Source organism: Peromyscus leucopus, chromosome 4 (genome assembly GCF_004664715.2).
Source record: "Peromyscus leucopus breed LL Stock chromosome 4, UCI_PerLeu_2.1, whole genome shotgun sequence".
In the NCBI taxonomy this organism is placed as follows: Eukaryota; Metazoa; Chordata; class Mammalia; order Rodentia; family Cricetidae; genus Peromyscus; species Peromyscus leucopus.
In genome coordinates, this window is record NC_051066.1 from 55,317,459 (window position 1) to 55,341,510 (window position 24,052).

The following is a 24,052-nucleotide window of genomic DNA, read 5'->3' on the forward strand; positions in this document are numbered from 1 at the left end:
GTACCACAAATGTTTTAAAAATGAGAGTGAAAGTAGGTTTGATGAGCCTTGACTTTCATTACTGGATAGTAAACATAGCATGATAATCTGTTCTGAAAGGTAGAGATGATTGAAGGCTGTGGTTTGCTATGCTTTTGAGATGACTAAAGGAGACAGTTCTATCTGAGGCTATTGGGGGAGTGAACATAATGCCTGGTACACAATAAGTGCTCACACATGGTAGCTGTTATCATAATTAGGAGGCAGGGCACTAGAAGGATTAAGTACCGGTCAATCATTGCAAGGTGGCTACCTACAGCACACAAAGCCTTTTTCTTGAGTAAGAAAGAATTCAATTCTGGGACAGCCTGATGTCAGAAAGATACCATGGCAGGTTCTACTTCAAGATGATAATGAGTGCAGCTTTGGGGCTCCAAATTTAAACCTAGACTCTCATAGAAAGGGGATACAGCAGCTCGTCCAGTCCAAACAGAAATGGTGGGCCGATCAGAAATTTGATTCAACTTACTTCTTCATCTTCATCGAGTAGACAGTGGTGCATGGGATGTTTCTGTCGCTAGTGATACCTCGTTCTCCCATCACTGTGTTAGCCATCTGATTACCCATGTGACTTCCTCCAGTGTTAGAGGATTAATTTTGTTGTCATGTTACTTGAGTATGTCAATGAGGAGAAAGCCTCAAGTGGCATTTTAGAACACAGGCAGAGCCCTTAAGTTTGGGGGTGGCTTCCATGGCTTACAGTACAGAGTATTCTGTCATTGGAACCTACCACTGTTCTTAATTCTCATGTGGCTCATAAGTAATGGTATATTCTCAGCACTAGGTACTACTTGTGGTTGATAATACAAATAACGGAATGTTTTGATAAGAAGTTAGAAATTCTACTGATGAGATGATGTGTGAACTTTCCTCTTGCATGTCAACCCCAGGCATTATAAAGAAACTTCATGGCAATGCTTGATTGACTAGGTAAAACAATAAATGTATTTTTGATGAGGATAAAAATTTTCTTTCTTTCCCTGAGCTAATCACAAAGCATGGATTAAATCCCTTATTTAAGAAGACTGTTATGGATTTTTGTGCCAGGGCAATGAAAAATGGATCATCTTTCTTTAAATGGAGTCTCCCAAATATAACCACTGACTTATAATGTGGATTGGCTAGAATAATGTATAAAACATGAAGTGAACATTTAAATAATTTTATGATGATAGTGATATTAGGTAAATAATTAAATACAAAGTGACACAGTATGCTAGGTTTTAAAATAACTGGCCAGTGAATGATATTAAACAGTGAGATGCCAGGAGATTTTACTTTTAAAATATATAATACCGCATAAGGTATAATATGAATTGGAAGTATGTCTTAGAATATATGGATTTAAAATGGAAGATGATCTTATTCCAAAGTCACTTCAACTCTGGGGTTTGTTTGACTAGAATACTTGGAAAAATTGAAACGTGGCCTGATCCTTTAGGGATACAAAGGCTTTTGGAGCTCTACCAGTTCTGACATAACGTATCTATGGAATTTCTGGAAATACTCCCTCCCTTACACCTCTTAAATACCATTTCAGTAGAGATGAAATACTTAGGGAATTTCTTCAAGTATTATTTAATATGTTTTCTTTGACTCTCGGTTTGTCTATAAGGCATGTTCTTCCCTTTGTGAATGTATATTTTTTCCTGAAAGCCAATTCTGGATAGTACAATCTCTGGTTTGATACAAGCTTAGAAAGGAATGGACATGAGTCCAACTGGGACTCCTAGTCTCTACACTCGTAATTGAAATATATACTCTACATGGTTTCTTTGCCTTCAACATTAATACCCATCTGCTGAAATGGCAAGGTGCCTGCTCTCTGGTGGTTGGATAGATGCCCCGGAGCACAGGTGCCTGGCAATGATGGGCTTAGAGAAATCCTTGACAAAACATTGTTCGTGACATTTCCTCCGCAGGCCATCTCTCCTGGGTACATGTTATGCAGAGGGCTCTCCCTTCCTGTCTGATGTCATGACTGTGGCTGTATGTCTTCAGAAATTCCTGCTCATCATTAAAATAAAAATCTCAGAGCAAGGTGACATTTAAAAGCAGAAACCATAATTTTTTTGAATCTTGAGGTCTAATTCAGATTTTATAAAATGTTTTTTCTTGAGAGATCTTAAAATCAAAATTTTAAGCTCAGATTATCCTTGAAAGCACTAGTTACTTATTATATTGTATTTATAGTCCATTTAAACTTGGAATTCATGAATTTAAACATGAATTCAAAAGCTGAGGCATAATGATGTATTACATGACATGTATATGCATGTATAACATTTCAAATAAATCTTAATAAATCTCAAATAAATGATAATCTTTTGGTCATCTCATTTTAAGGGCTATTGTATCCAGAGAACTTAAAAGAGATATGAACAAGGGACTGGGGACACAGCTCAGTTGGTTAAGTGTGTGCCACATAAGCTTTAACACCTAAGCTCACATTCCCAGCGCCCACAAAAAAGCTGGGTATGCTAGTACTTTCTTCTAATGACGGTGTTGGGGAGGTGGGGACAGGAGGATCTATGGGACTTGCTGGCCAGCCAGTCTGGGTAAAGCAGTGAACAAATGCCAGATCTGAGGAGAGACCCTGTCTCAAAAAACAAAAGGCAGACAGTGACTGTAATTGGTATCCAGCATCAACCTCTGGCCTCAACAAATGCACATGCACTTATAACCACAAGCATACACAAGTATGTTTTACACACACACACACACACACACACACACACACACACACACACACACTAAATGTTAACCACTATGTATATTCTGATAATTTTTTTTGGAGTGAAAATTTCCCATTGGAGTAACTTAACCCTTTGTTTAGACCCTCAGGAGACAGATGTGACAGTAAAGAGATTTTGAAACCTTATGAGTCATACTGTCATTAGGAGATGGCAGATTTTTCAAAGATTGAACTAAATATTTGGGAGTAGCAAGAAGATAAAGGTAGGATCCCTTTGATCAATTTATTGTCCTCATAAAGTTCCCTCAGGCTTGGTAAAGGAAAGGTGAGGTATAAACAAGAAGATGGAAGTAGCAACATGGACATTTGAAAAAGCACGCCCCTGTCCATCTTACAAGCTAAGCCCAGGGATGATGCAAGAACACAAAGGAGAAATAATGGTGAACTTTCTATAGGTATGGTGAACTTTCTATAGGTAACTGGGGGCCTCAGGAAGCTCCAGGAACAGAGCTTTGGGTTGTTACAGTCACCCTGGACCCAGGTTGTTCAAGGATTCGAGAATCTATATCTCCCTTCTCATCTTTTATAGCTTGGGAATACCAGAGCACTCTGGTGCTTTATACAACCTTAAAAAGAAATAACATAAAATCAAACTCCACTGAATTTGTTTCTCCTTTCTTGAGAGGTTTGAAACTGATATAAGTTGTTTAAAAATATCATAGAATTATGTTCGTAGTTCCAGTGTGTGTCATGCGCTTTACATCAGCTGCACAATTTTGATTGTGAAGTCTTCCTGGAGAGAGTAAAGTGTGAACGTGAAATCTTTACAACTTATCTTCTCGTTTTTTTTTGTGAAAGGCAGTGATTGCACCTGTTCATATAAGATAGGCATTAGGTTGCCCATCACGCTCAGGAAAAGTCTAACTCAACACCACACTGTCTTTTGTTTCCGCTCTGTTGCTATCATAGAACCTAGAAGACTTTTTTTTTTTTTTAGTCCAGGATCTTGTGAAAACAGCAAACTGAGTTTTGACATTTATCAGAGCCAATACACTACAATAAGACCTCAAGCCATTTGAGATTTTTAATTTTATTTATCTGTGTTTGTGTTCACATGTGTATATTTATATGTGCATGTGGTGCCAAGCGAGGCTAAAGAGGACTGTAGATCCCTGGGGGCTGAAGTTAAATGTGGATGTAAGCTGCCCAGTGTGGGTGCTGAGAACCAAACTCAGGTCCTCTGCACAGCAGCAAGCACTCTTAACGGTGGGCATCTCCCAGCTCTCTCCATTCTATTAAAATTCTATTATTAGAATTTTAAGAAGCTATTTATGGTGTTGGCTATCATTGTCTACTATCCATTTCCTCTTTGCTCTGAAATCAAATCTGTTCACAAACGTTCTGTTTAGGAGAGAATACTTCTTAGTGAATGAGATGCTTCTCTTTGCCATGACGCTTACACATTTGCTTCAAGGTTTCTACGGTTGGATATTCCCAGTCCTTACTCTGTTCTTTGTTTATGGAGCTAGACAATGGACAGTTTCGTGGACACAACCATTCTTGGTAGATTCTGGCAGAATTGTTCTGTGCTCAGAATGCTTCTTGTGCTCTCTTGGTAAGAATGCCTGCCTGCTTGTGCTTCTCTGACTCCTTGAGTCCCCGTGCTCTCCTTGATCAGTATGTTCCTGCCGCCTGCTCCGCATTTTCTGAATGTGTCATTGATGTTCTGAAACAAGGAGGCTGGCAAGGGTATTTTAAATATCTTTTGTTGACATTAAGTCTGTGGTCCAAGACCAATGCACATTTTCCCCCTTATTCATCACCAAGACACTGGTGAGTCAACACAATTTAACATTCTTTTCTGTTTATTTACATGTTTTTGTTTCATGTCTAAAAGAAGATGGACACATTTGTACCCACAAGTCAGAGGGGGGAACAATCAGTAAAAGCTGACCTTGACTTCGTATCTCCATTCTCTTTAATTGCTGTATTGTTGTATAAGCCGGCATCTGCCTACCTTACTGTTAATATTTTTCAAAAGCTAGATTCATTCTAACTAGAAAAAAAGCCAATTATTATTGAGATCAAAATTATTGAAATCATTCTGATTTTCAAATAACTTTTGAGAGTTGTACACGGCACTCTGGGGTTTCTTATTATGCTCTGCTTCAACATGGGAAAAATACAAAGAAACATGTGGGAATAATTCATAAGGCATTTATGTGCCATATAATCTGGTTTCATAAATTCATGTAATGGGGGGTTTTCTGGGAATAATTTTCACTGATTAACCTTTAGGTCAATTTGTTATTTTTGTATAACCAACCATGACTTCCTTTCATATCTTTAACCTCTGATTCTTCCAGTTGATTAATTTTCTAAATAGTTAATTACTTGATAAGTATAAGCGAATTTCTTCTAGCTATCTTGCTGTGTGGTGATTCTTTTAACAACAGAACATCACTTAAATATGGTTTCTCTGGAATTGTCTCCTTTACATCCTTGCGTACCAGAGCATAAATTCTATCTTTTTTGATATGATAAATGATGTATTTTCAAAATCTGTATAGGCCATGACATGTCTCAGTGCGTGTAAGGATTAATTACTTTTAAATATAGAAAAATAAAGAAGATACAGGCAAGGCTCTTGTGAAAATCTGCTAATTTCTAATCCAGAGCCAGTATAAGAGATTATACTTTCATCTGTGGTCAAGTTTTAGAACGAACACGAGTAAGTAAAACTTCTGTGTTTAGACATTTCTTTTCAATCAATTAACTATTTAAGAAAACTAAGCTGAAGACATAAACATTAAAGCTAGAATGATTTGTTTGAAATTTATTATTGTCTCAAAAAGCTGTTGAAGCCTTTTCATTCTGTTCTACTAATCTTCACACTGATCCAATGAACAACAGAATGACAAAGTAGGGTCCAGATGTAGTAAAATAGAGTTGCATTTATGACTGAAATGCAGCATCGTCTATTTGGGCCAAACTGACATTTCACTAAAAGCCCAGTACAGAGACCATATTTGTTTACTTCAGAGTGCTGAATCAAATCAGTGAAAGGTGATTTGTACATTGCTTCTTCAGTGAACTTGAATAAATAACTCACAAATCAATGTGTTACAAGGCTTTGGTAACCAGCCCATTTCACTTGAAGCCATGCGGCAGCCTACTGATCTTTTCCTCTGCATTGTGTTGGATGGGAACTGCTGAGGTAGATACAGACGATACTACCTACCTGTCAAGAACAGTTTATTTTAAAAAAGAGGAAATGCAATTAGCATTCATTTTTTTAAAGTTTTTCTAGAGAGCACTGTGACCCTAGGGACCAACGAAGAGAAACTATTGCCATGGAGGAGGTGAGGTAGAGGACACTGGCTTTCCCATGGTGTTTTTCAAGGAACCAGGAAATAGGTGGCCAAGAAGAGATATTCCCCCAGTGTTCATGTTTCCTACTTCTAGTATAGCAAGTTTCCAGTGCCTGGGGCCCCAAGCAGGCCTCCCAGGTCTACACAAGCTTTTCCTGCTCCCTCCACTGAGTTTAAACCACATGGTATCTGTTTTTGGATAGAATTCTGATATCTAGGCTGCTGTATTCTCATGGACGAGCTTATATTCCCTTGTGGGACCTGAAGAGCAAGAGTTAAATCTAGGGTCTCTCACTGAATCTGGAGTTCACTGGTTTACCTAGTTTGGTTGACTAATGAGTTCCAGATATCTGTCTGTCTCTGCTCACCTCTATACCTCTAATACCAGGGGCACAGACATGTGCCACAAGGCTCAGGTTTTATTTGGGTACTTAGGATCTAAATTCAGGTCCTCATATTTGCACAGAAGGAAATTTTACTGACTGAGACATCTCCCCAGACCCCCAGTATATTGATTTCCAAAAGATCTTCAGTTCCTTTGAGACCATATTCTGTGCCTTCAGACATCACATTTCACTGCTTGAGAATATAAACTGAGGAAATAAGAAGGATGACATAAATGTTTCCGTGTTCCAAAACAGTGTGCCTAATTTATTTCCATTGATCACAGCGAGGAGCATTTTATTCCTTCCATGCAAAGGTGTTCTCGGGCAGAAGGCAAAAACTCCGAGCTAAGCCGTTATTAATCTCTTCCCAGAAACTCCACTAAACAGTGCTATGAAACATCACCTCTGTGCTTTCTTCACCCCGTGCCAGGCTAGGAAGCAAATTTTCCAGTTAAAGACTAAACATGAAACTTGTAGATTTGCAGTGAATAAGAAGTGTTTTTATTCAGTAAGCCATAAAAAGAACACCTGTTTGGAGTTGACAGCAGGCTTTTGAATGCAAGTCGGTTCAAATGCTGTTCCCCATTTCCTCCCCGACCCAGTAAAGTCATAATATTTGTCCTTTCTACTTTATGGCACTGAAGAACTGTTTGTTACCACCGGAGGAAAATGTGTTCGCTGACATGCCTAATACACACAAACTTTTTTATAAATGTGGTATTTTCTATTTGGGATGAACTTTTCAAATAACAAAATTATAGCAATGAACATCTTTATTGTATTTCCCTTTTCCATTTGTCATACCACATAAACTCATTGAAAATTTCAGTGTCATAGAAGAGTGTAGAAAATATGATGGCAAAAGTAACACCAGAAGAATAGTAGAAAATGAAGCCCTGGACCCCTCTCCCTCACTGAATATACTGCCTCCATCACACACTGCCAAATCTCTTGTGTGAGAAATTCACACGCTCCCTGGAAATTCCTGTGTCCGGTGGATCACACACATGGAAGCTGGTAATGAAGATGCTATCTCAACCCATTCCAGACATGCCATATAAGATCAAAAGGAACCTCTTTCCTTGCTCTCCCACTCTGTTCCAGCACCAGCTCGAACCTTCTACTCCTCTAAGCTCTCATCCCCTGTCCCTTGCCTTCCATTACCCCCCACCTTGCTCATGTAGATCTCATCCATTTCTCCATCACTGGGCAATCCATGCGCCCTTCCTAGGGTCATCCTTACTATCTAGCCTCCCTGGAGCTGTGGTTTACAGTCTGGTTATCCCTTGCTTTATAACTAGTGTCCACTTATGATTGAAGTGAGTACATACCATGTTTGTCCTTCTGAGTCTGGGTTACCTCACTCAAGATGATATTTTCTAGTTCCATCCATTTGCCTGCAAACTTCATGATAAATGAAGACACCACAGGAATAGGGAGAAACAGGGTGCTAGAAAGGTTCCCAGGAATCCACAAGGATGATTCCACCATAGACTACTGGCAATAGTTATCTGATGATCAGATAACTGAATACCCCAACTGTCATCATAGAGCCCTCATCAAGTGCCTAAAGGAAGCAGATGCAGAAAACCACAGCCAGGTCCCAGGCAGAGCTCCAGGAGTCCAATCAATGAGAGAGAGGAGGGATTCTATGAGCAAGAGATATCGAGACCATGATTGGAAAAAGTACAGAGACAACTAGCCAAACTAGTGGAAACACATGAACTGTGGACCAATAGCTGAGGAGCCCCCATGGTACTGGACTAGACTCTCTGGATAAGTGAGACAGTTGTTTAGCTTGAACTGTTTAGGGGCTCCTAGGCCGTGGGATCGGAACCTGTTCCTAGTACATGAGTCGACTTTTTGGAACCTAGTGCCTATGGTGAGGCACTTTGTGCAGCCTTGGAGTAAGGAGGAGGGGCTTGAACCTGCCTCAACTGAATGTACCAGGCTCTGCTAACTCCCCATGTGAGACCTTGCCTTGGAGAAGACAGGAAAAAGGTGTGGGTTGTGGAGAATGCTAGGGGGTGGGAGGAGGGAGGACAGGGGAATCTGTGGTTGGTATGTAAAATGAATAGAAAATCTCTTAATAAAAAAAAAGATTAAAAGAAAACCCTAACTTCCAGCATATCTGGGGAGGGAAAGATATGGTTTTCACATACAGTGTCCAGATCTTTCCTGGGGTCATCTAGAGTTCTGGCTTCTATCTCACTTGCTTCAGAGCATGGGTGGAATCCAGCATCTTCTAAATGCTTCATGGATAGTTAAAAAACAAACAAGACCCTTGAATTTGCACACAGTCACCATAGCCTCACATTCTACTTCAGTGTAAAGAAAGTACTTACAAACTCCCAGTTCCTCCTGGAGAAAAGACTTGGGCTACATATCAAATATTCTGACATCTCATATGCCAAATTAAATTTTTACCTCTGTTCAAGTGCTAAGTGACTGGGAAGGGTGAGAAGAAAGAAGACAGTTTGACTGGTAATTTGTAGAGCCTCTCTACTTAGTACAGCACAAAACTAATGGACAAAAACATTTATGTCCCAGGTTGTCCCTGGGAGGGAGAGAGTTGGCCAATACAACCTAGGTGCCAATATTTCTGGCGTATGCCCAAAAGAATTATTTCTGTTACGCCTGTCTCAGAGTATTGTTGGGGGCTCACACACTCTATATTCCTAGGATCCAATGGTCAAAGAAGGAACAACTTGATCCATCATGTAACTGCCACCCACAGCTCCTTGTGACTCAAGTATCAGTAGGGTGAGTGGGAAAAATTGTTTCAGATCCCAGTTTTTCTTGTAGAGACACAAAACTGCACAGAGTTTTGGTAATCTGACTTTCTGTGGTCTCCAAAGAGCCTACACTCAGTCCTTGTTGTTTCAGAGATGCCACGTACTCCATACACCTGAGACCTGAGAACAAACCACCATGAAGGTTTAAGTAGTACTCATCATTTCTGGCCAGCCTGACTGTTGTGATTCTTCTCCTGAACCATGCCAAGTCCTCAAGATAGAAAAAAAAAAAAAAAGCTGTTTTGTCTACTGTCTAGGTTGTGACATAAAGTACTAAGGAAAGTGAAGATAAAAGAAAATAGTCTCAATCAAAGGAACAATATGTTTATAAACTGATACTAATGTAGCAATATGACAGGGAATTTAAAATAATCATTACAAAAGTCCTCAATCATGGTAAGAGAGCAAAGTGTGTGCCTTGTGAAAATTTCCACAGAGAGAAGACAGTAAACAGGCCAGATGCAAATCTCAAAGCTGAAACATATGGTAATAGAATGAAAAATGCACAAGAGTGGTTCAAAGCCAAGTAGAACAAAAATCAGAAGGATCACAGATATAAAAACAGATCATTGGAGCCGGGCGGTGGTGGCGCACACCTTTAATCCCAGCACTCCGGAGGCAGAGGCAGGCGGATCTCTGTGAATTCGAGGCCAGCCTGGGCTACCAAGTGAGTTCCAGGAAAGGCACAAAGCTACACAGAGAAACCCTGTCTCGAAAAACCAAAAAAAAAAAAAAAAAGAAAAGAAAAAAAAAAAAAAAAAAAAAAAAAAAAAAAAAAAGATCATTGGAATTGATCCAATTAAAAGAGTTCTGGGACATGACTCAGTGGTAAAACTTGGATCTAGCATGAGCAAGGACCCTACGTTCAACCCCCAGCATCGCCAAAACAGACTTTGAACTGATCAATTAGAAGAGAAAACTTAGGAGACATATACTTTTTGGGGTGTCAGTAAGGTTAAAAAGATAGAAAATATTAAAGATAGAAGATATTAAAAAAAAAAAAAAGAAACCATGAAAGACCACCAAAATCCTGTGAAATAGTCATCTTAATCCAGGCATCAAAAGAAAAACAATGATCACATACAAGGAAATCCTCCTGAGACTATGGATCCCTATGGATGGATAATGGATCCCTAACCATCAGGGCAGAAGATCATGGAATTCAAAATGCTAAATGAAAAAGAAATGCCAACAAGAATAATTCTTCAAAATTAAGATGTGATAAAGACTTTCTAGACAAACACTGGCAGTGTTGATTTCTGCTTGACTACCATATAAAAGTACTATAAGGGGAATTTTGAGCTGAAATAAAATTAGGACACTAAGTGGTACAGTGAAATCATAATGAAATGTAGATCAATACATAAGGGTGATGCCATGAATTTCATCAGTAAATCACTTGCTTCTAACATAAAAATAAAGGTAAAAATATTAAAAGTAACTATACATATAATGTTCTTAGTCAATATACAATATGGAAATACCATATGTGGTATTAACAACCAAACGTAGGAAGAAGTAAAAGCGTGTGGTTTTGTACACGATTAAGTTGTTATTGATATACAATAGGCTATTAAGCTATTTAGGTAAGTCCTGTGAAATCCGTAAAGAAGGTACCTGTAGAAGATAATCAAAGGGTCATACAGGAACCAAAGTATGTCAGTGCAAGGCAAAGCCCTAAAAAAGTGCAAAAAAGCAAACAAAACCATAAGACAAAGATAAAGTTAATATTAAAATGTCATGTGAAAGTCCTGTCCTATTAATTAAAAATGTAAAATAGATATGACTCCACCACCAAAAAATACAAAAAGCTAGGCCCACTGGGCATGGTGGTGGACACTTTTAATTCAGCACCCAGGACACTGAGGCAGGAGGAGTGCAGGTTTGAGTGCAGCCCAGCTTATAGAGTGAGTTCACGTCCAGGTTGTGCACCACGAGCCTGTCTCAAAAACAAACAAACAAACACCATAGCTCAGCAGTTCTCAACCTTCCTAATGCTGCGACCCTGTAATACAGTGCTTCATGTTATGTTGACCCCCAACCATATAATTATTTTTGTTGCTTCTTCATAACTGTAATTTTGCTACTGTTATGAATTGTAATGTAAATATGTGTTTTCTGATGATCTTAGGTGATCCCTGTGAAAGGGTCATTCTACCCACAAAGGGGTCACATCCCACAGGTTGAGAGCCACTACCATAGCCCAAGTATGTGGGGGGGGTTGTTGTTGTTTTTAAATAAGAACCTATTTTAGACACACACTGGCTGAAAATAGATATGGAAAGAGATATTCTGTGGAAATGGTAACCAAAGGAGAATGCAATTAAAACTATTTCTATCAAATAACATAGCTTTAAGTTAAAAACCAGCAACAAATGTGGTGGTATTGTGTTCCCCAAAATATTGTGTACTCTAATAACTTTATCTGGGGTCAGAGAACAGTCAGTCACTAGATACAAAGGCTAGGAAATGGTGGCACTCACACCTTTAATCCTAGCATTCCAGAGATAGAAATCCCTCTGGATCTCTGTGAGTTCAAGGCCACATTGGAAACAGCCAGGCATGGTGACTCACGCCTTTAATCCCAGGAAGCAAGGCTTTAATCCTAGGGAGTGATGGTAGAAAGCATAAATGTATATAAGGCGTGAGGACCAGAAACTAGAGGCATTTGGCTGGTTAAGATTTTGGCTGGTTAAGCATTCAGGCTTTTGAGCAGTAGTTCAGCTGAGAGCCATTGGAATGAGGACTCAGAGGCCTCCAGTCTGAGGAGACAAGACCAGCTGAGGACCGGCAAGGTGAGATAGCTGTGGCTTGTTCTGTCTCTCTGATCTACCAGCATGGACCCCAATAACTCGCCTCAGGTTTGATTTTATTAATAAGAACTTTTAAGATTCATGCTACAAACAAAGGCAGACATTAAATAATGACAAAGGAATCAATTCCTGAGGAAGCAACACAATTATAAATACATGCAGACCCAACATCAGAGTACTTGAATCTATAAAGCAAATAGCAAAGAATTGAGGAGAGAATCGAACTGAGCATGATAATAGGAGTAATATCCTGTTTTCAATAATAACTAGAAGATGTGGAGAGAATGGCAGACGCTGGGGTCATGACAGAAGTTGGGAGTCACTGTTCAAAGGCTTTATGTATACAAAGTTACAGTTATGCAAGTTAAACAGATTCTGGTGGCCTGATGCACAATATCATGCTTAAACCAACAGCACCATAGTGGACATGTGCAATTTCATTAAGAGGTTAGATCTTGTGTTAAATATGCTTATCACAACCATGTAGCTAGAGTTTTCCAGTCCTGCCTGGTCCACGGTCAGGACAAATCTCTCTCACCCACCAGTCCCACAGCCACTTAGACCCAATCAAGTAAACACAGAGACTTATATTGCTTACAAACTGAATGGCCGTGACAGGCTTCTTGTTATCTAGTTCTTCTATCTTAAAATAATCCATATCTATGAGTCTATAAGTTGCCACATGGCTCATGGCTTACTAGTACCTTACATTTCACTTTTCATGGTGGCGGCTGGCAGTATCTCCCTGCCTCAGCCTTCCACTTCCCAGAATTCTCCTCTCTGCTTGTCCTGTCTATACTTCCTGCCTGGCTACTGGCCAATCAGCATTTTATTTATACAGAGCGACATCCATAGCACTTCCCCTTTTCTTTTCTTTTTTCAAAAAGGAAGGTTTTAACTTTCACATAGTAAAATTACATATAACAAAACAATTATCAAGCATGAATTACAGTTACAATATCTAGTCTATTTATAATATCTAGTCTATTTGTATTTGGCAAGATTAAAGAAGATATCCTATCTATCTTATATTTGTGAGTCTAAGGTTTCATATCTAACTTATCTTTTATCATAACTAAAGAAAATTATAACTCTAGTCTTCAACTACATCAAAGACCCCAGAAGGATATATTATTACCTGAGAAATGGGATGTAGCTAGAGTTTTCCTGCCTTGCCCACAGTCAGGACAAATCTTTGTCACCTGCCAGTGCCACAGCCGCTCAGACCTAACCAAGTAAACACAGAGACTTATATTGCTTACAAACTGTATGGCTGTACCAGGCTTCTTGATAACTGTTCTTATAGCTTAAATTAATCCATTTCCATAAATCTATACCTTGCCACGTGTCTCGTGGCTTACCGGCATCTTCACATGTTGCTTGTCATGGTGGCAGCTGGCAGTGACTCCTTCTGCCTTCCTGTTCCTTCTTTTCTCCTCTCTGTTAGTTCCGCCTATACTTCCTGCCTAGCCACTGGCCAATCAGTGTTTTATTTATTGACCAATCAGAGTAATTTGACATACAGACCATCCCACAGCAATGGGAAAAGGATGCAAAAAACTTTCGGGAGTCTTGCAGGGTAGACAGAGTCAGCTGACAGCCTGGACAGTCACCTAATATTCCTTTGTAAAGTTGGGGCATCTGTCTTCAGCCACAGGCCTGGAGTTTCTCAGTCATTTCTTTCTGTGTCCTGTAGAATGTCTGGCATTTTCCTCTGTGAAGTAGGAACCTGAAGGACCATTTTTCCAAGCAAAGCTCAGTGGTCACCTTTCCATGGGTCCTGTATGTCCAGTTGATCAAGCAGTCCAGGCAAGAACAGTTTCTTACACAAATAGCTATTTTTGCCAAGGTGAAGATAAACTCCATATGAAGTATCTTTGATAGCCATCCTCCTCTCTGAAGTAAATCTGTGCTGCCAGGAGCAGTCATGTCTCATTGTCCAGAAAGTCTAAATTTTTAAAACATTTTAAATGCCATATTCTGTAGGTCTTTGAAGTGTTTGAAGATTACCAACCTAATTGAATTATATCTATGTATACTTAGCAAACAACATGACTATAAGTTTGACAATCATAGAAGACTAATTATTAATCTGTACTTCTTAATTATCCATTGCAATTTAAATGAGTTACATAAACATAATATCTCAAATGAGAATAGAAATATATATATATATATATATATACAGTATAACAAAATTAAGTTTAAACTTGTATCAATAAACTAAAATCCATAGCAATGCAAAACATTTCTAAATGAGTTGTTACTCTTTAAAAGTAGGTTCATTAGTCTACCCTTTCATCCTATCATATCTATATCATATTCCCTTTTCTTCTTTAGAAACAGATCACATTCATAATCAACCTGATTTAAATAAAAATATTGGTTTTTCTCTGTCCCATACCAGAGGGCTCTTCTGATATGGGACAAAAGAATCTCTCAACCTTTTTTTTTTTTTTTTTTTTTTTTTTAGCAATATGTTTGGGTTCAGAGAAGGAGTGAGCCAATTCCATCTCCAAAGCCAGCTTTGTATATTTGGTGTATTTGTGCCTAGATTCTCTTACTACTTCCTGCTGGGGGGGGGGCTGTATCTTATGGGGACACAAAGAAAATTCTGGGATTATGGGGTAGTCCATGAGGCTGTATTGTCTGAGCCAATTGCCTTGAAACCATTTTTGATGGTGGATCATCTGGGCCATGGTGTCATTGGAGACCTTTCAGGGGGTCTTTGCTGGTCAAACCTGATGTATCTTAATATGGAACAAATTCATAGCCTCTTGCTTTCTGTGGAAACAAAAGCAGAGCCTCCTTTCCAAAGCAACATATCCTTACATCCAAATTTTGAAGTCAAGGTACCTTTAAAGTATACATATTGGCTTAACTCAACAGCTTTTATAATCAAATGTTTTTCTTCAATTACGAATATCAAAGACAACATAATCCAGATTCTCTGTGTGATAGCCATCTTTACGTGGCTTATTTTTTATATTACTTTTACTTTCTCTTTAAAGACTTTATTTTTTTTAAAAAAAAATATGGAATGCTTCAAGAATTTGCGTGTCATCCTTGTGCAGGGGCCATGCTAATCTTCTCTGTATCATTCCAATTTTAGTATATGTGCTGCCGAAGCAAGCACAAGACTTTATTTTTAAAAACTATCTATTTCTTTATATAACTGTATATATTCCTTTTTCTCTCTCTTCCAAGCTTACATACATTTTTACACACATTGTAAAGCATTTGAAGTCTTGTTCCATCTGAATCTGTCTTATCGTGAACCTATTGCTTTAAACTGCAGCATTTCTAAGACTGAAACTGCACTGTGGCTGGTGGCTCCACCCACCTCAGCTTCCCAATATGGCTGTGGTACAGTTTACCACCAGCTCTGGGTCTGGAGCCATGTGTACCATCATGATCAGAAACAGTTCTATCAAAGCAGCTTGTAGACCAGAAACCTCTTTGTTGATGTACTAGCAAAGACTAAATACACCACGCAGCAGCGTAATGTGCCACTTGTGGATGCCTCATTCCGGTCAAAATCACACGCCAGGAACCTGCCATAGTAGCTTAAACCCGCATGTTGTGGCTATAATTTTACTATGTGAAAGTTAAAACCTTCCTTTTTGAAAAAAAAAGAAAAGTGGAAGTGCTGTGGATATCACTCTGTATAAATAAAATGCTGATTGGCCAGTAGCTAGGCAGGAAGTATAGGCAGGATAAGCAGAGAAGAGGATTCTGGGAGGTAGAAGCCTGAGTCAGAGAGACACTGCCAGTCGCTGCCATGACAAGTGAGATGTAAGGTACTGGTAAGCCATAAGGCATGTGGCAACTAATAGATTAATAGAAATGGGTTAATTTAAGATATAGGAACAGTTAGCAAGAAGTCTGTCATGGCCATACAGTTTGTAAGCAATATAAATCTCTGTGTGTTTACTTGGTTGGGTCTAAGTGGCTGTGGGACTGGCGGGTGAGAGAGATTTGTCCTGACTGTGCCCAGGCAGTTAAACTCTTGCTACACAACCAGAAAATGCAAAGAAAAGTAAAATACTGTTTTTCAGAATTAAAATTGAAGTAGTATATATGTCATAGAAAAATGAAATACTTCCCTTTTATCCCAAATTTAAAGCCTTAAATCACCTCCATAAAAATGTAATGTTCATACATTAACAAGTGATTAATCAAAAACCTGTATTGGCAGAAAATGCATTATAGAAATATCATACTGTAAGCATGGCTCACCTGATACTTCATGTCTGGATGCCACAGGCAGCTCTGTACACAATTCAGTGACTGGTTCAGATAGACAAGGTTTCTCACACACTCCGCTCGGCCATACTGTCTGTTGCTCAGCATAGGCAGAGAACTTGGTCTGCTTTCAAATGACTGCTTTCAAAGTAGCTCTCACAGAAATCAGCATTCCATAGTTCTACCATATTTTCTCCTAAGGCAAACAAACAATACAGAAGTCTTTACCTAGGACAAACAACTTACAGCCTGTAACGCCAGAGTCAGCAGAAGCACAGATAGCCCTAACATAAATGTTTTACCAAGTCATTATTCTGGTAACAAATATGTTTCACTGGGATCATTTAGTTAATGACATTTATTTTAAGAATAAGCATTAAAAGAGCAGTATGGGAATAATTAATTCAGGAATACATGGGCACATTTAGCACAGAAGATTACATTCTGTCTAGGTAGAAAGAATTCTGCAAGCATTTGCTAACTCATCTCACCCGGAAAGTAAATAAGAGAAAACTGATTCAATATTTTATAAACTAAAATACCTTTAGGTTCCATCTGATCTATCTGATCCACACCTTTATTGCTTTTTAAAGCTTCAAGTTACAGGACAGGGGAAAAAAACTTGAGATACTAGAAATGTTGGTCATGTATCCCCTGGGGAAAGAGAGCAAGTGGTAGGAAGGCTATGAATGTTTGTGTAGTCATCTCCACGAACACGAGGGGCCTGGGGTGCAACCCACAACCACTCTGTTTCTTTTCCTTGTTTTATTTTGTTGTATGAGGTTAGTACTGATCCTGCCTCTTGATAGGACCTTGGGCAAACCATGATCTTTCCTAATGTATGCATATATGAAAAGCGCCCCAGCCATTTTGAGAGACCATCATAGTTTGGTTTCTTCCTCATGAAATGTAAGGACTAACAATACATTTTTATTTTTAAGTTAATTTTGTCTCTTTCAGATCTACCCAAACTGTCTTGCTAAGTAGGAAGTGAGGAGTCAAGTGTTATGGTATCTTTTCCCCAACCTAAACATTTCAGTACCTTTTAAAAAGTTTCTGAGGCTTCCATGTTTGACAAATTAACTGGAGGCAGATCAAACTAAGAGTGGCAAAAACAATTATTTGAATAAACCTTTCAAGATGAATTATTGATTTTTTTTTTTTTTTTTTTTTTTTTGGTCTTTGTAGGAAACAAAGAGTTCTTTGTTCTCACAGATAAGCACTAGGTGTAGAGTTTCTCAACCTTCCTAATGCTGCGACCCTGTAATACAGTTCCTCATGTTGTGGTGATCTCCAACCTAAAAATTATTTTCATTGCTACTTCTTAACTGTAATTTTGCTACTGTTGTTAATCATCGTGTGAATGTTGATTAACATATCTGTGTTTTCTGATGATCTTTGGGGTTCCGCATCTCACAGGTTGAGAACCACTGAACTTGAAGAACTTGGTGTCTTAAGCACACATGGTTGTTCCATCAAGGGAAGGAATGAAATATCTGTTATCTGCCTAGAAGGGGCAGATGTGTTCACTGGTTTGGTTACCTTTGCACTATCTATGTGGCTGCAGACTTCTCCAGCACCAGGTCCTCCCCCAGACCCTTACCGTAAATTTGCTTTTCACATTTATCTATAGATCCCATCTTTATGGACCTCACAAAGCCTTTTTGGTGTAATCAAGCCCGACCTGTATTTAGCTTACTTTGTTCCTCAAGGAGCTTTACATATGCTTTGACAACAAAACACATGGAATTGAGTTAATTATCATCAGAAAAGTTTTCACCAAAGTGTGCTGTGCTTAGACTTGCCTAAAACAAACCCCTCAGGATCCAATTCCGGAAATTTGAACCAACACGAGCTACTGTGTTGTGCTGAACTCAACTGCCTTCTTACCTTTCTAGGATGTTATCCTGTTGGAGGACATGAGGATCACAGAGATCCCCACAAATTATTTTTTTAAAGTCCCCAAAGCTGCTCCTTCTAACAGACAATTCCAGCTCTTTTCATCAAGGACTCTTGTCTTATAAGAGACACCCATATTCTCTTTAAGAGAGCCTTTTTAGTCCACAAGAACCCTCACCACTATTCCCTGAAGAAACCAGACACATCCTCTCTATTCCATTTCCAGAGCACATAGTCAGCCCAGTGTTGTAAATCATGATTCCTCAGACCATCAAACTCTCTATCATGTTTCCCTATGTCTAACCCAAATCACAACATCATCCCTTCTGAGGGCTGCCTGAGAAAAATGTCAGTTTCCTAAGAATGAAAGGAGAAACACACATATGTTCTGAAGCCTCACACTTGGGGAGGTAATTACAGAAAACACAGCTCCCTACAAAAACCCTCTGTTCTTCAAATGTCTACACTTTTCATGTGCTAAAAGTGGATAAAGATAGGTGATCATAAAACTGCTTTTGATTCTCACGTTTTAACTATGGATGTTACCACAGTTAGAATGTTACCTCAGCTACCTCAGTTAGACTGTGATAGCTATTTTGAGTCCGAAGCCCCCAAATGGAGTAACACATGACCACAACTGGTTTTCCTTGGCAGTTACAGTTGAGCATAAACAGCCAACACATTCTGAGAACTATTTGATTTTTTTAAAAATTGTATTGTTTATGAAAGCCCAGGCAGTGTAGATCAACAATCGCATTGTATCCATGAAACATTTTAAATATGTCAAATGAATAATTTACTGAACCATTTATTAAATTTTATTTTACATTATACTCAATATTCAATCATATAGAGTAAATTTATTGAAGGTGAAGATTTTGTCACACTAATTTTTGTAGTATCTAGTCCTAAGTGAAAACAGAACAAAATGGGATGGTAATAACATGTAATACATGCTTACTTTGTGTCAGGCAGTTTTCAGAGGTTATGTTATTATGTCAGCCAGTCATTAGACTGACACTTAATTACTATTGAAATCCTTATCATAGTCATCCTAATAGAATAAGGCAAGATGTAAATGACACAAATTTGTCATGATGAAGACATGTGCTTGAATCCTGTCTACCACCATTTGGTAGCTATGCCTTGAACTTCATGGTAAATGTGTTATATGATAAAGTATGATAAGGTGGTCATACATTTCTAAGAAACTTACAATACTGGTTCACAAATTACCAGGCACCAATCATCTCTTTGTATCTTCTCCATTTTAGTCTACAGACACTTTATAAATGTATATTGAAACAACTTTAGTGTCTATATATTTGGAAGCTACCATAAATATGGTCATAAGTTGAGTTTTTCACATGGGGCATCTAAATAACTGAGGTAGTGTTGAAATACGGTATGCCATGAGATACTTCTGGTTGTGAATTTGAACCTACCTAGGTATGGAAAGGCTGAGGCAAATAAGGCAAACTACTTCATTGTTTTTATTCAGTCATTAAATTACAGTTATTTGTTTGTGCATAAGAAGTGCACACCTTAGTGATTAGAGGACAATTTGCCAGAGTTCTCTCGTTCTACCTTGTGTCACCTGGAGACTGAACATGGGGCATCAGATGACAACAAGCGCGTTTTACTTTCTGAGCTATTTCACTGGTCCTCATCATTTCTTTAAACAATCAAAAAATGCAGTAATGACAGAGATGAAGAGTAGAAAACAGACACATCGGGTCCCATGTTTCTAATTTAATGATGCCTTGATTACCATGACTGTATAAGAATTATGAAAAACCTATTTTGGAAAAATAAGCTTTTATTACACTTCTTGGTCACATAGGTAAGCAATATAGAAAGCATACAAAAACATTTTAACTTTTCTATTCATTATGTGTGGAGCAGCAGTTGCAAGCAGTAAAGGCTGGAAGCACCTGAATTCCACCTCATACCTGCAGCTATTAGATGGCAGAGTCAGTTCCCTCATGTGGTGTGGACTCTGTGAATTCTCCACATGGACTCAAGACAAAGAGAAAATACTAGAGAAAGAGAGAAGGGAGACAGACCTCACCTCTCCACCAGGCACTATTACATTGTATGAAGAGCACATAGGATGGTGTGCATGCTGGTGCAGCTGTCTCTGAATTTCACACTGTTCCACAAGACAGATGTATACATGCCTGGCATTTCTGCAGCCTGTTATTAAGTTTAGCAAAGGTGTTCTGTAAGTTGTCACTTCTGAGATATAAAATGATAAAATCAAAGTGGTTCTTTGAACCCATTTTAATCTTCAGACTTGCATTTTAATAACATATCTAGTAGTTGTTCTCAATACAATAAAAGTAGAAATATTTCATTTCAAAACACAGACAAAATGATAGGAAGAGGAAAAGAATTTTGCACCTTTTTCTTTAGTCATTATAAATGAGACATTTCAAAAGTTATATTGTTCTCCCCAAAGATGTCTCCATTCCCAGTATTTACTTTTCCAAGACACTAGCTTCTTCTTCAGATTGCTCTTGATTATTAAATGAAACAAAGCAGCTAAATTGTTTGGTTTTTTTTTTTGGCATTGAGTTTGGAACCATTTTTAATTACACAAATATTGCTTTGTGGCTTTAAATTACAATGTCAAAGTTCCCACTCCTAATCTTTCTAGAATGTGTGTCAGAAGATGAGAGTAGAGAAATTTATTCTTAGAATTTCAAAGTAAGACTCTGATCTAGATAAAGTGTCAGACAAATACATACTTCAGAACCCATTGCTCAACCTTTGCTTTTTTTAAATGACAGCCTCCATATGAATTTCCCTTTCTTGTATAATATCTACTATATGTTTAAGAAAATTTTAGTTCAGGACTAGAAATACTATGCTAAATACTAAAACTCTAGGGTTAGGGTGATTTGTGTTTATAAAAGAATTGAAATAATATTTATAGAACTTTCTTCAAAGCTGAATTTGATTGGAGCAATAGTAAGGGGAGTCCCATGTGTTGTGATAGAAGGAAACGAATAGCAAACTCTATCTCTTCCTTGACTGGGGATAATAACCATATGGACCTAGGTTAGATATAGGCAGAGGAAAATTATAAAATTAGACAGACATGTAAGAAGTACAAATTCCTGGGGAGAGCCAAAGCAACATCACGGAGTTACTTGGCTTTAAGCAGAATAATTGAGCTTTAAGATAGCAAAGGGGGTAGCAGACTGGGTACCCCGGCATGCAGAGGTCAAACGTTTAAATCAAATCCGTAACCTGAAACACAGCTCTTTAACAACAGCAATTAGCAGCTAGGGCACTCGGTTTGTACAGAATGTGCTCAGATTTTCAAACATTTGGCAAGTGCAGGCTTAAATAGACATGAGTGTATTGGTAACAAGAGTCACCTTTGAATACCAAGGATGACAACCCATTGCTATGTTTCTGACATTCTTAAGTCTATGATCTAGGAGAACATGAAATTTCTAGATGATTTATGACATGTTTTTTCATGAAATTTATTGCACAGTGATCAGGACATTCATCTTATTGCTTAGCTACAAACTTCTTGCTAGCTAAAAATCTCTATATATTCACCACACCAAATACTGATGAAGATCTCAGTGTAATGGCTCATGAATAACTCCTGAAATTACCTTCTATAAGAGACAATGACCAGAAAAAATAGGGTAACCCTGAAGATATAGACATAATAGGATGTGCACACTAGAATAGAGAAAGATCAAATAGAATATATATGGAAATTTTGCTTTTCAACTATAAAGCATTAAACAAATACAAAAGTGTCAGTAGACGCAATCCTTTTATCTGAAGGCTAGGTTGTTGCACCAAAAAAAGAGTTCTGTTCTGTTGTTTCCAATAGGAGTTTTGTGGCACGGTTTTATTTATTTTTGCTAATTTTTGTTGAATGTGTTCAAACCCAGCCTCCTCCTCCCCCAGCACATAGCTAGGCAAACACTCAATCACTCATCTGTAGCCATGGGGCTTTTGCTTCAAATTTTTAACTGACCTCTAACACTTTCATGCAAAGGAAGCACATGCATTACAAAGAGAATAACAGGTATGAGAGGGTTTATTTTCCATTTCACTCCCTGTGTCAGGTTTTTTTTTTTTTTTTAATTCATTATTTTCCTTCGTTTCTTTTAGTATAGCCCTTAATGGGTTTTGCTCCTAATCAGCTTTCACAGAGCAATATAAAGACAGGATTACAGGGCACACATATCACAGAAACAGGTCTCTTTGTCCCATAGCAATAGGTGAGTAGATATTAGACAATTACAAATGTAAAGTCGTAATGATCATTACATGAAGCATAGCAAGGCAATTATACAGTAGAACTAATTACTCTTCAGTCACTTCATACTTTTAACAAATGATTTATGTTTCAAATGATTACCTGTCTCCAGGTAGTTGTTTAGTAACCAAACTAGAGTAAAAATAATTTTTAAAAAAATGACTCTATAGAACATGAACTTTGGTCTAACAAGGTGCATTGATTCCATCCACCATTGCCCAAGAGGCTCTACTGCTGATGAAGAGAGAGGGGATGTAAATGGTGGCCAGAATTTAGAAGTAGACTTCTGCAATTTCAAGGTCTAACCTCAAGTTCTTTGATCTAAGAATTGGGGCAGGCTGTATATTTTTTTGAGTCTGTTTTTCCCCCTATATTTCAAAAACACAAGAATTTATTATTTACTTTATGAGGGTAGAAAGGATCCAATATGTCCAAGTGTGAAAATGAGAACATATATTTTTAAACAGAAGTCCAGTTACCATCTCTTTAGGTATATTGAGAGTATAACTTCATGTAAAAATTGCATCAGATCCTGTTTGAATTTCTGAACTACCTTAAAATACTCAAACAACTTCCAGTTTTCCTGTTTTTACAAGTTGTTCTAAACTGGAGACAAAAACATAAATAATTTTCTTTAACATACTTATACAGGACCCCTTCCCCTGGGCTCCATGCTCTGGCTGACAATTAGGCAGAAGACTTCTAATTTAACTGGGGCTAGTCCAGTCCTAGGGACCCAATGTAGCTGAAATTTTTCTGGTCCCGCCCAATTCCCATGACCCTTGATCCCAAATAAGCAGATCCCAAATAACAGAGGCTTATATTATTTACAGATAATATGGCCTAATGGCTCAGGCTTCTCACTAGCCAGCTCTTACATCTTAAATTAACCCATTTCTATAAATCTATACTTTACCACATGGCTTGTGGCTTACCGGTACTTTACATCTTGCTTCTGCTACCGTTGGCTGGCAGCGTCTCCTCCGCTCTCTTTTTTCTTTCCTCTCTCTCTAGTTGGAATGTCCCACCTAACCTTATTCTGCCTCACCATTGGCCAAACAGCTTTATTTATCAACCAATCAGAGCAACAGATATTCACAGTGTACAGAACGACATCACCCATCAACCAAAGTCTTGTTTGGTGTGTTACCATTGCCTCAGAACCTCGTGCAGGCAGAACAGATCGTGGGTCGTGGGTTTTGTGGCTGTGTTGGTGTCCCAGTGCCATCCCTGGAAGTCTTGCCTTGTTGCAGAAGATGGACAGTTTGAGCTCCGTGTCCTCCATGGTTGAGTATTCACTAGGGTCACCTTCAGAATGAACAGAGTACCCCAATTAAAAAGAGAAGCTGTTCTTCTCATCCTTTAACAATACTGCTCTCCATGAAGTTTTGTGATTTTTTTTTCTGTTATTAGAATATTAACAATCACATTTTATAGTCACAGGTTTGTTGATTATTTTTAAGAGCACAGATATTTGAATTTTATCCTAAGACAATTTATAGCTATTGATCCACA

General features: G+C 38.3%; 1 long non-coding RNA gene and 1 other non-coding gene across 2 annotated transcripts in view; both read right to left on the reverse strand.

Annotated features, from left to right (window-relative positions):
- Nucleotides 1-23,537, reverse strand: part of LOC119087768 — a 70,251-nt gene extending 46,714 nt beyond the window's left edge. Inside the window, exons 1-2 of the long non-coding RNA XR_005091246.1 lie at nt 23,473-23,537; nt 16,339-16,540 (exon numbers count right to left, since the gene is read on the reverse strand). This is a non-coding gene — a long non-coding RNA (uncharacterized LOC119087768). The remainder of the gene's footprint in view (nt 1-16,338; nt 16,541-23,472) is intronic.
- Nucleotides 15,129-15,235, reverse strand: LOC114703741. Its single transcript, XR_003736177.1, has one exon. It is a non-coding gene; the product is annotated as a U6 spliceosomal RNA (small nuclear RNA).
- Nucleotides 23,538-24,052: the final 515 nt, after the last annotated feature.